The sequence below is a fragment of the Panthera leo genome, chromosome B1 (assembly GCF_018350215.1).
Source record: "Panthera leo isolate Ple1 chromosome B1, P.leo_Ple1_pat1.1, whole genome shotgun sequence".
NCBI classification, from domain to species: Eukaryota; Metazoa; Chordata; class Mammalia; order Carnivora; family Felidae; genus Panthera; species Panthera leo.
The window spans coordinates 7499033-7516631 of record NC_056682.1 but is presented as its reverse complement, the minus strand read 5'-3'; the positions used below and the strand labels follow the sequence as shown (position 1 = coordinate 7516631).

The 17599-nt window shown below is 37.7% G+C and overlaps 1 protein-coding gene across 1 annotated transcript in view; it reads left to right on the top strand.

The window, feature by feature from the left end:
- Positions 1-17599, top strand: part of GPM6A (glycoprotein M6A) — a 351752-nt gene that overhangs the window by 135054 nt on the left and 199099 nt on the right. The gene's annotated exons all lie outside the window — the stretch shown is intronic.

The window sequence follows — 17599 nt, the reverse complement described above, 5'->3', positions numbered from 1 at the left end:
AAATATCAATGGAGTCTTGCAATTGCATGCTTTTCTATACACGTGAGATCCGTACGTAAAAATTTTTAAGGGGTGCCTGGGTGGTTCAGTCGGTTGAGCCTCTAATCTTGATTTCAAATCGGGCCATGATCCCAGGATCAGGGGATCGAGCCCTGCTTTGGGCTCCACACGGATCGTGGAGCCTGCTTAAGATTCTATTTCCCTCTCTCTCTTTCTCTCTCTCCCTCTCGCTCTCTCTCTCTCGGGGTGCCCGGGTGGTCATTTGGTTGCATCCAACTCTTGATTCCAACTTAGGTCACAATCTTGAGGTTTGTGAGATCAAGCCCTGCATTGGGCTCTGCGTTGACAGCAAGGAGCCTGCTTGGGATTCTCTCACTCCCTCTCTTTGCCCTTCCTCCACTAGTGTTCCCTCTCTCTCTCAAAACAAATAAATACATAAACTTAAAAAAAAAATCCTCCCTCTCTTTCCCTCTGCCCTTCTCCCCTGCTTGCACTCATGCTCTCTGTCTCAAATTAAAAAAAAAAAAAATTTTTTTTTTGAAGAACTTAAAGCCTCAGGCAAAACTAAATCTATTGAGGTCATAAACAAGATGTAAATACAAACTGTGCTTTGAGTGGGAAGATTTTTAAATATAAACTTGTCAATTCCGCCTTGAATTGATCTGTATACTTATTTCAACTTCAAATGGTATTTTTTAGATTAGCAGAGCAATTATTATAAACTGCATCTAGAAGAATAAATGTGTGCTTATTTGTATCATAAAAATTATGTTTTCTGTTTGGGGTAGGAAAATGTATAGTGTGTTGCTTTTATATTATTTATTGTTCAGTCCATTTCTGTTCCATACAAGATAACATGACTTGTAAATTTGAAAACAAATTCAAATTGCTATTAGGGATAGTGAAAAATGGAAGTGTTTAAGTGTATCTCTAGCAATGTGATTGATATATAAATGTTCATGAAATTGCCGATAAATGATTCAAAGTGTTTTAACGGTTGTTTTTTAGTTTGAAATAAAATTACTGAATTCATTATTTCTCGGAGTCATATAGATGAGAATTAGAGGAATAGAGGTAGGGATATACATACATACATATATATATATATATATATATATATATATTTTTTTTTTTTTTTTTAAATGTTTATTTACTTTTGAGAGGGAGTGCGAGTGGGGGAAGGGCAGAGAGAGAGGGAGAGAGAGAATCCCAAGCAAGCTCAAGCTGTCAGCACAGAGCCCAGTGTGGGGCTTGAACCCATGAATTGTGAGATCATGACCTGAGCCTAAATCCAGAGTCTGATGCTTAACTGATTGAGCCACCCAGGTGCCCCTATCTATATATAATTTTTATACATGTATATATTTTGTATTTTTATCTTTTATCTAAATATATCATCTATATATTTTTTTTCCTCTTTTAAAGCAAGTTCTAGTATTATTTGTGATTTTAATTTCTTCATAAAGGGTAAACTTGAAATACCTTTACCTTAAGGAAAATGTAACCCTGCTAGAATACTCCATTGTATTTCTTTTTTATATATACATGCTATTAGATTTATTTACTTACATTTATGTACTTACATGGGTCTAAATTCAGTTAAGATTATGTAAATCAATGAATAAAATTGGTGTATTTCTCCAGACTAGTATTTTTTTTTTGTCATGGATCTTTCCACATAAATAAGATGAAATTTTCTCTAGAATTTATACATTTCATGTATAAAGAGTAACTTGAACGTTTATGTAACTTTCTGAAATAGACCGAAATACTTAGGGCCAACAAATAGCCATTTGCGCAAGCATAGTGGGTGACCATAAGGAAAGGACATTTCCCTAGTTTTAGTCCTAAGGCCCTGCCTAGGAGGGACAGATGTCACAGACATCGGTGACTGCTGCTGAAGGAGGTTGCTCTGCTTGTTGGACACTGACATAACGGACAGGAGATGATGAATCTAGATGCATAGCACAGACCGAATTAAGTGGGTCCTCCCTGTTTGTGATTGTCAGTGGAGATTATAGAAGTCCTGTTGTACATGCAGTAATTGAATGTGACTATCCTTGTTCTCTGTTATCCTGTGTTCCAATTTTGAATTAGGTTAACAATTTTTCCTACTTAAATATTTTGTAGTATCAATTTTCCTTTTTAGAGACTGAGGTATGGATACTCCAGTAACCTGTAGGAGGCGTGATTAGCAGGGTTTTGGAAGAACAAAAAGTATTTTGTGACATTTTCGACATACGTGGTTTGAAGGATGTCGTGGTCATAGGCGTCAAAGCATGAAGACAGACACGACTGCTCCTCCCTCACCTCCCAAAATGAATTGTATAAAATCACGATTTTACCGTAGTCCATATGATCCAATAGACTATACTGAGAGTAAGTGACCCCCAAGATACTGTTTTGAAAAAAACGACAACTTTTTTGAGAGAAAGAGCACAAGTAGTGGGGGAGCAGAGAGAGAGAGGGAGAGAGAGAATCCCAAGCAGGCTCCATGCTGTCGGCGCAGAGCCTGATGCAGGGCTCAAACCCACAAACCGTTGAGATCATGACCGAAGCCAAAATCAGGAGTCGGATGCTTGACCAACTGAGCCACCCAGGGACCCCAATGCTGTTTTGTTTCATAGAGCTTCACAGTGCATCTTAGTAAGTGGAAAAGTGCATATTCCCAGGTTCAGGGAAGAATTGTTTTATGTCATTGAATTTCTTGGCTAATAGATATCTGGAGTAGGCTGTATTTAAATTAACTATAAAGAGAAAATACACCATTCACTTTTTAAAAGCTGAAAATGTGGCTAATTAAGGGAGAGCATATCTAGCAGAAAATATTCTGGTGCCTGTTTAATATCCCATAAATATTTAAAGCATATAAACTCCATAGACCAAGATAGTTTATTTAGTACAATATACTGACATAGGGCTAAGGGCACGTCAAGACTCTCTTGGATTAGGTTGTGGAATAACTTCATAGCATACACATCTCCCCTGCTGTTTTATAACCAGCCTGGGAACAACAGCCTAATAAAGCCATTTGAAAGAATGATAGTTTGCCTATAATCCCTGAGATCTGTAAGACCAAAGACCTGAATTTCACAAAAGCTAGTCTTTTTTTTTTTTAATGCTTGATAATGTTGCTTACACATACACAGTTTCACACAATTAATTGAAAATTGCTTACACACAATTAATTTCATTAATTACCTTTGGAATCCTTAGGAGCTTAGGTTATTTACTAATAGACAAAGTGGAAGTTACAAATTTTCCTCTGAATTCTGCTTTTCCTGCCTCCTGCAGACTTCCTTAAGGTGTATTTTCATTTCCATGCATCCAGATAATTTAAAATTCCTCTTGAAACATCTTTGATCCTGTATTACTTAGAAATATTGTACACCTGAAACTAATATTACACTGTATGTTAACTAACTGGAATTTTAAATAAAAACTTAACGAAAAAAATATATTGCTTTATTTCCAAATATTTGGGGTTTTCCAACTGTCATATGTTGTTTATATTAGAACTCTAACTGGGGCGCCTGGGTGACTCAGTTGGTTGGGCATCTGACTTCGGCTCAGGTCATGATCTCCCTCCCGGTCCATGAGTTCGAGCCCCGCATCGGGCTCTGTGCTGACAGCTCACAGCCTGGAGCTTGTTTCAGATTCTGTGTCTCCCTCTCGCTCTGCCCCTCCCCCGCTCATGCTCTGTCTCACTCTGAAAAATAAGAAAACATAAAAAAAAAAAGAGCTCTAAGATATTACTCATCGTTGTTTTGAATTCATGGAACCACAGCATGGCTGTTTCTGTTTCTGGGCATCAAGCTGCTAGCAACTTGGTGTTTTGTGATACAGGATATTTTCCAAGAAAATTCCAGAGCGCACGGTATCTGGATTCTTGTCATCTCAGTCTTTGCGACTGGAATCTAACGAGGATGTGTGAATCCAGGGACAGGAGGGTGGGAGAGAATCTATTCTGTGGGTTTATTGGGATATTCTTTCTGTGGGAGATTTACCTTTCTGCACTACCGCTCTATAGCACATGTGAAGTTCATAGAAGGGTATGGAGACAGAGAGAGAGAGATCCAGTGGGAGTGAGTTTCATAGGACAAATTATACTTAATTACAAAAGAAGAATACATACTTGGCCTCATGTTCCTTAATTTGTTTAGTATTAATTTAGAAGATTAAACTGCTTTTACCTTTGGCTCTCTCTCCTTTACATGTTACAGGAATATAATTAATTCCCAAACTTTGAGGATCTAGTCCTTGAAAATTTTGAGATTTAACCTAATTTGCCTTAGATTTTTAAAAAGTAGTTTGTATGTTTGATTTATTGAAATATAATTGATGTACATAAAAACTGAACATGTTTAATATGCACAGTTTAAGTTTTGACATATTTATACAAACCTGACACTGTAACCACATGGAAGGTGATGAACATATATTCCCCTTCCTCCCAATTTCTCTATCATCCTTTGGAGTTCTTTCCACCTGTCCCACTCACCCCCTCCCTCCATCCCCAGGCAGTCACTGATTTTCTATCTACTGCCACAGATTAGTGTGCAGTTTTTAGAACTTCAGATAAATGGAACCATACAACATGTACCCTTTTATCTTCTTCCATTTAGAATAATTATTTTGACATTCATCCATATATTTTGCAATGCATATCAATAATTCATTCCATTTTATTGTCAAATAGTATTCCATTTTATGGAAATTCCAAATTTGTTTATTCCTTGACTTGTTCATGGATGTTGGGTTATTTTCAGTTTTAGAATCCTACAGATAAAGCTGTTATGGATATTATTGTAGAAGTCTTAGTGGGGACATAACGCTTTCATTTATTTTGCATAATACCTAAGAATGGAATGGCTAGATCACGTGGTTGGTGTATATTTCACTTTTTAAGAAAATTCCTAAATGCTTTCCAAAGACATTTTACCACTTTATATTCTCATCTGCAGTATATGAGAGCACCACTTTCTGCACACCGTCAACAACACTAGGTATGGTCAGTCTTCCTAATTTTAGCTATTCTCATAGATGTGCCATGATACCTTATTGTGGTTTTAACATGCGTTCCCCTAACAACTAATGATATTCAGTATCTACTTGTATGTGCTTATTTACCATCCATGTATTTCTTTCATGAAATGTTTTTTGGCATCTTTTGGCCAGTTAACATGGTATATCTCTCCATGGTATATATTCTTTCATTTCTCTCAGAATTATTTTTAGTGTTCGATATTTGCTTCTTGGCCGTTTTTGTCATATTTATCCTTCGGTATTTTCATGTTATTTGATGCTATTGTAAGTGATATTTTTATTGCAATTTCTAATGATCAAAATCGGTTTCTTTTTCCCTTATTGTGCTGGCTAGAACCTCCAGTGTATTCTTTAATAAATGTGGTAAGAGCGAACATCCTTATTACATTTCTAACCCTGGAAGGAAAGAATTCGGACTTTCATCATTAAGTATGATGTTAGTTAGATGTAGCTTTTTTTGTAGATGATTTTTATCAAGATGAGAGTTTCTTTTTATTCCTAGTTTTTTTTAAGTTTATTTACTTATTTTGAGAGAGAGAGAGAGAGAGAGAGAGAGAGCAGGGGAGGGGCAGAGAGAGGGCAAGAGAGAATCCATGCTATCCGCACAGAGTCTGATATGGGCCTTGATCTCACGAACCACGAGATCATGACCTGAGCTGAAATCAAGAGTTGGCTGCTTAATCGACTGAGCCCCACCAGATGCCCCTGTTCCTTGTTTTTAATCAAGAATGGACCAGCATTCTTCAAAGAGCTAGAACAAACAATCCTAAAATTTGTATGGAAGCAGAAAAGACCCCAAAGAGCCAAAGCAATCTTGAAAAAGAAAACCAAAGCAGGAGGCATCACAATCCCGGACTTCAAGCTATACTACAAAGCTGTCATCATCAAGACAGTACGGTACTGGCACAAGAACAGACACTCAGATCAATGGAACAGAATAGAGAACCCAGAAATGGACCTACAAACGTATGGCCAACTAATCTTTGACAAAGCAGGAAAGAACATCCAGTGGAATAAAGACAGTCTGTTTAGCAAACGGTGCTGGGAAAACTGGACAGCGACATGCAGAAAAATGAACCTGGACCATTTTCTGACAGCAGACACAAAAATAAACCCAAAATGGATGAAAGACCTGAATGTAAGACAGGAAGACATCGAAATCCTAGAGGAGAAAGCAGGCAAAAAACCTCTTTGATCTTGCCTGCAGCAACTTCTTACTCAGCACATCTCCAGAGGCAAGGGAAACAAAAGCAAAAATAAACTACTGGGACCTCATCAAAATAAAAAGAAGGAAACAATTAGTAAAACCAAAAGGCAACGGACAGAATGGAAGAAGGTATTTGCAAATGACATATCAGATAAAGGGTTAGTATACAAAATCTATAAAGAACTTCTCAGACTCAACACCCAAAAAACAAACAACCCAGTGAAGAAATGGGCAAAAGACATGAATAGACACTTCTCCAAACACTTCTCCAAAGAAGACATCCAGATGGCCAACCGACACATGAAAAAGTGCTCACCATCACTCATCATCAGGGAAATACAAATCAAAACCGCAATGAGATACTACCTCACACCTGTCAGAATGGCTAACATGAACAACTCAGGCAACAACAGATGTTGGTGAGCATGTGGAGAAAGAGGATCTCTTTTGCATTGTTGGTGGCAATGCATGCTGGTGCAGCCACTCTGGAAAACAGTATGGAGGTTCCTCAAAAAACTAAAAATAGAACTACCCTATGACCCAGCAATTGCACTACTAGGCATTTATGCAAGGCATATGGGTGTGCTGTTTCGAAGGGGCACATGCACCCCCATGTTTATAGCAGCGCTATCAACAATAGCCAAAGTATGGAAAGAGCCCAAATGACCATCGATGGATGAATGGATAAAGAAGATGTGGTCTGTGTATACAATGGAGTATCACTTGGCAATCAAAAAGAATGAAATCTTGCCATTTGCAACTATGCGGATGGAACTGGAGGGTATTATGCTAAGTGAAATTAGTCAGAGAAATACAAAAATCATACGACTTCACTCATATGAGGACTTTAAGAGACAAAACAGATGAACATAAGGGAAGGGAAACAAAATAATATAAAAACAGGGAGGGGGACAAAACAGAAGAGACTCATAAATATGGAGAACAAACTGAGGGTTACTGGAGGGGTTGTGGGAGGGGGGGTATGGGCTAAATGGTAATGGGCATTCAGGAATCTACTCTTGAAATCATTGTTTCACTATATGCTAACTAATTTGGATGTAAATTTAAAAAAATAAATAATAAAATTTAAAAAAAAGAAAAAAATGGATGTTTCATTTTCTCAAAATTTTTTTTCTGCAAATAGTACAGAATTGATATGTTACATTTAAATGTGATTATTGATATGGTTAGGTTTAAATCTGCCACTTTGCTGATTATTTTCTGTTTATTTCTTCTGTCTTTATTTCCTTTCCCTGTTTTTAGATTGAATATTTTTTATAATTCTGTTTTAAATTTTTTCCATGCTTATTAACTACAAATCTTTATTTTTTCTATATTATTGGTTGTTTAGTGTTTATAATACTTATTTTAACATATCACAATCTATCTTTAAGTGATTTTGTACTTCAGGTATACTGTAAGAGCCTTGCAATTCTGAGCTTTATTCTCCCCTCTCAATCTTTTTTTAAAAAAATTTTTTAACATTTATTTATTATTGAGAGACAGAGAGAGACAGAGTGTGAGCAGGGGAGGGGTACAGAGAGGGAGAGACACAGAATTTGAAGCAGGCTCCAGACTCTGAGCTGTCAGCACAGAGCCTGACTCGGGGCTCGAACTCACAAACTGTGAAATCATGACCTGAGCCGAAGCCAGTCGCCTAACCAACTGAGCCACAGGTGCCCCTCCCCTTTCAATCTTTATACTGAAGTGTATTTTACTTCTTGTCTATTAATAAATCACATACTACATTGCTATTATTTTTGTTGAACCAATAAATTATATTCTTTAAGATATACATGATAATATTAAAATTTAGATGTATAGAAAAATTCAAATTAGTGTACAGAGAATTCCCATTTTCTGTTTGCACACCATTTCCTTGGTTAATAATCTCCTACATCCATATAGTGTATTTGTTAGAACTAATGAACCAGTACTAATACATTATGATTAATCCAAGTACATACTTTATTCTGATTTCCTTAGTTTTTACCTAGAGTCTTATATGACTGTTCCCGGAAACCACCTTATATCATCAATGGGTTTATTAATATATTTTTGGTTTTTGAGCAATTCCTTTTTTTCTAACACTGTAAGATGCTCCAGACTCATCTTGTATCTTTCCAACCCAGTCATAGAATCAGCCATTTCTCCAGAGATTCCTGATTCAGTTTATCGGTGAATGGTGTTAAAAAGCAAAACATGGGGACTAGGTGTGCTCATGGCTGCTGGAGTGTCATTACTTCGAGGCCATCTCAGCTGACAGAGAAAAGAAATACATGTGTGGATGTGAATTATATGTATACACATATTTATACATGTTTCTGTATGCAACATCTGTGTCTGTATAAAGTTAAACTTAAGTTCTTACTGAGATCTCCAGTTCTGGTCCACTATCTTCTGGGTCATTCTAGCCTCTTCCTCTTACTGATCTACACATGTTCACTCCCAGTGTAAGAAACCTGACTTGCACCGTCTGCCGTTCATTTACTTATTTTTTCACTCCGGTATACTTGTATAGTTGGACCAGAATTGTAATTCCTCCTCCAGTGGAAAAGTTGTTTTCTACTGGAAAATAGCTTTATTGCCTGGAGTTGTTCATAACTGAACTTCTGTTCATTTCCCTTTGCCTCTTGTCTTCCAGACTCCATTCGTTTCCAAGATGATTTTATCCGTCACCTTATCCCTATCCCTTCAGTGTGGTTGTTTTATACATTTGTTAAATCGTTAGATTATCCTGTTACAGTCTGTACTCTTTCCTTGGATCCACTGTCCTAATAAATGATTTTTAAAAAAATTTGCATACATGAAGGTTCACTTTTGTGTTGTAAAGTTCTGTAAGTTTTGCAAAAGCAAATTAAATCCTTGATATTTAGAAGACAATTATATATATTTTTTGATGTCCTTGCTTGCTAATTCTAATATTTGGTTCTGGGTCTGTTGAGATTAATTTTCTCCTCATTTTGGGGCATGCTTTCTTGCTTCTTTGTATGCTTAGTAATTGCTTTTAAATTGAGGTGTGATTGACGTATAACGTTGTATAAGTTTACAACGTGCAGCATGTTGGTTTGATAAATTTATATATTGTGATATGGTTACTTTCTCCAGTAGCATTAGCCAATGCCTTTATCATGTCACACATTTATCATTTCTTTTCTTGTGTTGGGAACAGTTATGCTTTAGTTTCTTTGCAACTCTGAAGTTTATCACACAGTATTGTGGACTGTGATCACTATGTATGTTATGTATCAGATCTCCAGAATTTATTTATCCTAGCAGTTGTAAGTGTGTACCCTTAAACAATGTGTCCCCAATCTCCCCACCCCCAAGCCCTGGTAACCACCATTTTATTCTTTGATTTTACAGATTCAATTTTTTTTTAGATTCCACATGTAAATGATACAATATAGTATTTGTCTTTTTCTGTAGACTTCTCTCCCTTAGCATAATGCTTTCAAGGATCATCCATGTTGTTGCAAATGGCAGGATTTCTTCTTTCTCATGGCTGAATAATATTCCATTGTGTATATATACCACATCTTTTTTATCCGTCTACTGATAGATATTTAGGTTGTTTTCATATTTTGGCTATTGTGAATAATGCCACAATGAACATGGGTATATGGATAGCCCTTCAAGATACTGATTTCAATACCTTTGGAGATACATGCACAGGAATGGGATTGCTGGATCATATCATAGTTCAATTTTTAATTTTTTGAGGAACTGCTTTCCTGTTTTCCATAATGACTCTACCAATTTGCATATCTACCAGCAGTGTATAAGGGTTCCCTTTTCTCCATATCCTTGTCGACTTTCATAATCTCTTGTCTTTTTGATAATAGCTGTCCCCACAAGTGTAAAGTGATCTCACATTGTGATTTTGATTTGCATTTCTGTGATGATTAGTGATGTGGAGCATCTTTTCATGAACCTCTTGGTGATTTGTGTATCTTCTTTGGAAAAAATGTGTATTCAGATTCTTTGCCCATTTTTACCTGGATTGCTTCTATTTTGCTATTGAGTTGTATGAGTTCTTCATATATTTTGGATATTAACCCCTTAGAGGATATATGGCTTATGAATATTTTCTTCCTATCTGTAAGTTTTTTTCCCCAACTTATTGATGGTTTCCTTTGCTCTGCAGAAGCTTTTTAGTTTATTATGGTCCCACTTGTTTTAGTTTTTGTTGCTTGTGTTTTGGTGACTTATCCAAGAACTCATTGCCTAGACCAAAGTCAGGGATCTTTTTTTCCTATGTTTTCTTTTAGGAGTTTTCTGGCTTCATATCTTACATTTAATTTTTTTTTAAGTTTTATGTATTTATTTTTGAGAGAGAGAGAGAGAAGGGGAGGAGCAGAGAGAGATAGAGACGGAGAATCCCATGCAGGCTTCATACCTTTAGCACTGAGTTTGAGGTCGGGCTCAAACTCACAAACTGTAAGATCATGACCTAAGCCGAAACCAAGAGTTGGATGCTTAACTGACTGAGCCACCCAGGCACCCCTCAGGTCTTCCATTTAAATCTTTGATCCATTTTGAGTTAATTTTGTGAGTGGCACAGAGTAGGGATCCTTGTCTAGTAATTTTTGAGTTTCTTGTTGAGTTTTTTGTGTCGTTTATTCTTGAGCTGAGTTCTGGGGTGTAGTTAATTATGTGGAAACAGTTTGATCCCTTCAGGGCTTCCTGTTCTAATTTGTTAGTTGGGACCAGACCAGTGTTTTGCCCAAAGTCTTTATTAGTGAGACAAAACTCTTCTCAGTCTTCTCAGAGTCGGTCATAAGATCTTCCACTAGCTGGTGGGAACAGTCACCATTTCCAGCTCCGTGTGAGTAACTGGTGCTGTTCCTTCGAATCCTTTCCTGTGGTCTTTTCCTGCACTTTGGTATTTTCCTCACATGTCTTTGTTGATCAGTACGCTGCTGAATACTGCAGACACACCTTCAGTGGATCCCCAGATTTTCTCTGTTCAGCTCTTTTCTCTCTGGTACTCTGTCTGTGGAACTTCTGCCTCGGTCTTTCTGCTCAGTTTAATCTCTTCAACCAGGAGAGTTCAGCAGCCATGGCTGGGTTTCCCTTTCCATGCCTGGGTTCAGGAGACATGGCTGGGTTTCCAGACTGCCTGGAAATTCTTTCAGGTAGTAGCTGAGGAGTTAATAGGGCATCTGGGGGATCTCAGTCTCTTGTTTCATCATGTGCTTTGTTTTAAAAGCCATTATTTCATATATTTTATTCAAGCTTGGGTTGTTTCAAGTATGAAGGTAAATCTAATCCTAGTGACCCAATTTTGGCCTTAAGCAATAGCCCATCCATTGTCTTTCATTAGAACTTTCTTGTCTCCCTCCTTAAATCCAAGGATTTTTACCTATCTGAGCTCCCACTGTTGTCAGATAAAAACAGTTCTTTGTGACACTTAGTCTCTGACTTTACTCACCTTCAAGTTCAAGAAGCTTCAGGTAATTTCTGGATGGCACACCCCCACTTTGTCTTCTTGTGCTTCTTTCTTTCATCTTCTGTTTCCTTTTATGGCTTGGCTTTTATTTTTTTCGAAGAGACTGACTGTCACAGATCCTGGGGATATTTATCTTCTTGCTAATTTGTGCTGGCAGGGACTTATTTCCAAACTATGGGCTTCTTTTGTAAATCAGATTTAGGTCCTTAGAACTTTGTTCAGCACATTTTCAGTTCACCTGACCAAGTCAGAAATACACTTTCCCTCTACTTGATCGTGTGTCTTCTCTTGTGAGAGTTCATTTGTTCCCTAACTTACAGGCATGTTTAAGTCAATTGGCAGCTTGTGTTTAGTTTCAAGGTGAAGTGGGTATGTACATTTCAAATTAATGTGGCCAGTTATATACTGTGTATGTACGTTTTGATAGTGAAATAGTTAAGAATGTTTAGGCTTACAACAATTGTTTGAATTGGTTAAGAAGGCTTAACGTTTTTATTTTTGGTAACCGAGTGATACTAATGTCCTAATATCTTTGCACAAAAATACTGCTTAGAAATAAAACTTCAGAGAGTCACGTGAATTCTCAAGTTACCACAACTCATACTTGTGGGGTATTGTCCTTTCCCTTTAAAAAAAAAATACCTTGGAACTTAACTCCTTACGTAAAAGCATAGAATGACTCCCCTGGTAATCTTATTAATTCTTTGTAAAGAGCAATGAAGATTTCCTGATTTTCTTACTTCTTGATCTCATCATTTCTATGGCTTTGTAAAGCTAAGGAAAAAAAAAAAAGAACTTGTTTTATTTTCCATTATTGTCTGATTTGCGCTGCACTGTTATTTAATACTTCCTTAATATTGTGGTAAGCTTCCACTCAAGTTTTTTTCAGTTAAGATCAGGTAAAAAGGAAAAAAAAAAGAAAAGCTTCTTTTGTTAATACTTATAAACTCAGCTCCAGAGGTTTTTTTTTTTTTTTCATTAAATAATCCTTTTGGATATTGTGCCCAAAAAAGCCTCATTTCAATAATATTTGGGAGTTGAGTGGAAGTAATCACTATAAATATGTATTAGTTATTAAGGGCAGAAGTGGTAAAGTAGTCTTAAAGTGCTTTGATTTCTATGAACCAAAGTGGTTTGAAAATTTTCCCTTAAAATAAATATTGGGGGGAAAATGCAGCAAGTTAACTGTAGCACTCAATTATCTCTGTAGTTTTCTGTAACCAGACTTTTTTTAGGATCTGTGCACCCTGAAGAGGATGTTCAATGGGAGAAGAAATGTGATGCTAGCAATACCTAGATGGGCCTACTTGGCTACCACGTTGATGAAGGAAAAACAGTGTTTACTGAGCGTTGATCCAGATACTTCCTTAGATCTTACATAATATGTCCATTAACTTTCAACAAAGCTGTACATCTTTTCTGATTTCCACCATGCTGTAAGAATGTGAAATGTTTTGTTTCATCAGTTTTTCCATGTCTTCATTCAAGTGATTTTTTTCATCATGTTTGTCTGAAAGCAGTGTGAAACTTTTTATGTTATAAAGGTAGCAGAATAGTAAATATATAGGAGAGAAATGTAAATGTTATGTAATTAGCACTCTGAGGGTGGCTCAGCTGGTTAAGCACATAACTCTTGATTTTGGCTCAGGTCGTGATCTCGCAGTTGTGAGATCGAGCCCCATGTCGGGCTCTGTGCTGACAGCTCAGACCCTGCTTGGGATTCCCTCTCTCTCTCTCTCTCTCTCTCTCTCTCTCTCTCTCTCTCTCCCCCCCCCCCCCGTCCCTCACTCACATGCGTGCTGTCTTTCTCTCAAAAAAAAAAATAGTGCTCTAAAATTATTTTCTTCATTCCTGAAATTTTAAAGGCCTAAGTACATTTTCAAATTTTGTAATGGAAATAGTTATTAATGTGAACTCTAAGGGCCATATCAATGACGATACATGATGACACAATCAGGGGATGTTTCACTTTTTCTTTGTCATCTCTGATAAAGTGCAAATTAGAGCCAGAATGAAGACAAGTCCGGGCCCTGAAAGAATGCTTAAATTTTTAAAAACACATCTTTATTTGGTCTAATTGCTTGTGGCCTCTGTACTGTCACACTTCCCTGGTGGTTTGCCTGTCTCCGTAACTCTCCCTCACTTCTTCTGGTCCCCTTTTCTTACTTACTACCTTTTAACAATATAGGTCTTTCAAAAACTTCTTTTTTACCACCATCTTTTTTATTTTTATTATTTTTTCTTTATTTAAATTTTTTAAAATTTACATCCAAATTAGTTAGCATATAGTGCAACAATGATTTCAGGAGTAGATTCCTGAATGCCCATTACCCATTTAGCCCATCCCCCCTCCCACAACCCCTCCAGTAACCCTCAGTTTGTTCTCCATATTTATGAGTCTCTTCTGTTTTGTCCCCTCCCTGTTTTTATATTATTTTGTTTCCCCTCCCTTATGTTCATCTGTTTTGTCTCTTAAAGTCCTCATATGAGTGAAGCCATGTGATTTTTGTATTTCTCTGACTGACTAATTTCACTTAGCATAATACCCTCCAGTTCCATCCACGTAGTTGCAAATGGCAAGATTTCATTCTTTTTGGTTGCCGAGTAATACTCCATTGTATATACAGACCACATCTTCTTTATCCATTCATCCATCAATGGTCATTTGGGCTCTTTCCATACTTTGGCTATTGTTGATAGCACTGCTATAAACATAGGGGTGCATGTGCCCCTTCAAAACAGCACACCCATATGCCTTGCATAAATGCCTAGTAGTGCAACTGCTGGGTCATAGGGTAGTTCTATTTTTAGTTTTTTGAGGAACCTCCATACTGTTTTCCAGAGTGGCTGCACCAGCTTGCATTGCCACCAACAATGCAAAAGAGATCCTCTTTCTCCACATGCTCACCAACACCTGTTGTTGCCTGAGTTGTTCATGTTAGCCATTCTGACAGGTGTGAGGTAGTATCTCATTGTGGTTTTGATTTGTATTGCCCTGATGATGAGTGATGGTGACCACTTTTTCATGTGTCGGTTGGCCATCTGGATGCCTTCTTTGGAGAAGTGTCTATTCATGTCTTTTGCCCATTTCTTCACTGGGTTGTTTGTTTTTTGGGTGTTGAGTTTGATAAGTTCTTTATAGATTTTATATACTAACCCTTTATCTGATATGTCATTTGCAAACATTTTCTCCCATTCTGTCTGTTGCCTTTTAGTTTTGCTGATTGTTTCCTTTGCTGTGCAGAAGCTTTTTATTTTGATGAGGTCCCAGTAGTTTATTTTTGCTTTTGTTTCCCTTGCCTCTGGAGATGTGTTGAGTAAGAAGTTGCTGCAGGCAAGATCAAAGAGGTTTTTTGCCTGCTTTCTCCTCTAGGATTTCGATGTCTTCCTGTCTTACATTCAGGTCTTTCATCCATTTTGGGTTTATTTTTGTGTCTGGTGTCAGAAAATGGTCCAGGTTCATTTTTCTGCATGTCGCTTTCCAGTTTTCCCAGCACCGTTTGCTGAAGAAACTTTATTCCATTGGATGTTCTTTCCTGCTTTGTCAAAGATTAGTTGCCCATATGCTTGTGGGTCCATTTCTGCGTTCTCTATTCTGTTCCATTGATCTGAGTGTCTGTTCTTGTGCCAGTACCCTACTGTCTTGATGATGACAGCTTTGTAGTATAGCTTGAAGTCCGGGATTGTGATGCCTCCAGCTTTGGTTTTCTTTTTCAAGATTGCTCTGTCTATTCGGGGTCTTTTCTGGTTCCATACAAATTTTAGGATTGTTTGTTCTAGCTCTGTGAAGAATGGTGGTGTTGTTTTGATAGGGATTGCATTAAATATGTAGATTGCTTTGGGTAGTATCGACATTTTAACAATATTGTTCTTCCTATCCAGAAGCATGGAATCTTTTTCCATTTTTTTGTGTCTTCTTCAGTTTCTTTCATAAGCTTTCTATAGTTCTCAGAGTATAGATTTTTCACCTCTTTGGTTAGATTTATTCCTAGGTATTTTATGGTTTTTTGTGCAACTGTAAATGGGATCGATTCCTTGATTTCTCTTTCTGTTGCTTCATTGTTGGTGTATAGGAATGCAGCTGATTTCTGTGCATTGATTTTATATCCTGCAACTTTGCTGAATTCGTGAATCAATTCTAGCAGTTTTTTACCACCATCTTTTTTCTTGATAATTTATCCTTTAGATTCTTATGCCTTTCCATGTGTTTATACTTTTATTCCAAACTGATGGAGTACCTATTATATCCCAGGAATAATACCAAGTGCTAGGAATATAGATTTTACTTCCTGGTCTCTTCCTTTTATTTAACACCTAATAAGATGACGAGAGCTCCTACTCCAAGTATCATGGGGAGTTCAGCACCGTCTCCTGAGAGCCTGCTTTCCTGTATCTATCATTCTCATTTTAAAGCTCTCACAGATCCTTCAATACCCAGTTACTTCCTGAGGCTGCCTTTTTCCTGTGTGTGTGGCCACTGTCCTCTTTCTGGCTTGTTAAGGCCCTAATGACACACGTTTGTTGCATAAAATGGATTTTACTGGGGGATGTGTGGGTGGCTCAGTGGTTAAGCATCAGACTCTTGATTTCAGCTCAGGTCATGATCTCATGGGTTTGTGACTGTTGCCACCCCCCCCCCCCCCCATTGGGCTCCATGCACAGACTGTTCAAATCTTGCTTGGGATTCTCTTTCTCAGGACTTCCCCACACTCTGTCTCTCTTAAAATAAATAAACAAACATAAAAAAAAAAAAAAAAAAAGGATGCCTGACTGGCTCAGTTGGTTAAGCAGCTGACTTTGGCTCAGGTCATAAACTCACGGTTCGTGGGTTCGAATTCTGGGTTGTCAGGCTCTGTGCTGACAGCTTAGAGTCTGGAGCCTGCTTTGGATTCTGTGTGTTTCTCTCTCTGCCCCTCCCGTGGTCATGCTTTGTCTCTTTGTGTCTCTCAAAAATAAATAAATGTTAAAAAAAATTTTTTTTAAAAAGGATTTTACTGAAAACTAAAGGGTAATGGAAGAAGATTATAGCTCAGTACAGAATAGAAAATTGTTTAAATTCATTATTTAAATTTTTTTTTAACATTTGTTTATTTTGAGAGAGAACATGAGTAGGGGAGGGGCAGAGAGAGAGGGAGAGAGAGAATCCCAAGCAGGCTCTACACTGTCATTCCGGAGCCTGACTTGAGGCTTGAACCCATGATCTGTGAGATCATGACCTGAGCCAAGATTAAGAGTCAGATGCTTAACTGACTGAGCCACCCAGGTGCTCCTAAATTCATTATTACACTGAAACAAAGCCATCCCTTGGAAGTGAATGAAATTTCCACAGTGTGCAAACCAGACTAGCAAATGGCAATTTGTTTGCATTTTTTGCACCTGTAGGTGCAGCAAACTCTATGGATGTGAAAGTAGGGTCTCATGTTTCCCCTTGTGCACTCCAAAGCCGCTGTTTCCCTGATCCCTGTGTCACACCAAGTGGAGGGCTAGGGGCCCATCCCTCCTCAAAGTAGTCTGACTGCTCTATCGTCTCCTTGCACGTCAAGAACAATTGTATATTTGATTGGAGACTGTAGCCTCCAGAAAACCAAGGGGCAGGAAAGGGGAAAGTGGGCTGCAGGAACACACTGCTTGTGGGAGGAATGTTTCTACTAAGAAAATTGTGGAAAGTGTAACAGAGAGAGAAAGCCTGCCTACGCGGTGGGGATATCAGTCCTACAGATACAGGAGAACCTTGGACTGCCAGTACCTTGGTCTGCAAGTGTTATGCAAGATGAGCAAATATTTCTAATAAATTTTAACTTGATAAACGAGCAATGTCTTGCAATACGAGTAGTACGTGACGCCCGATGTCACATGATCACAGCTGAGCCAATGGTCCTTGAAATTTGCTTGGA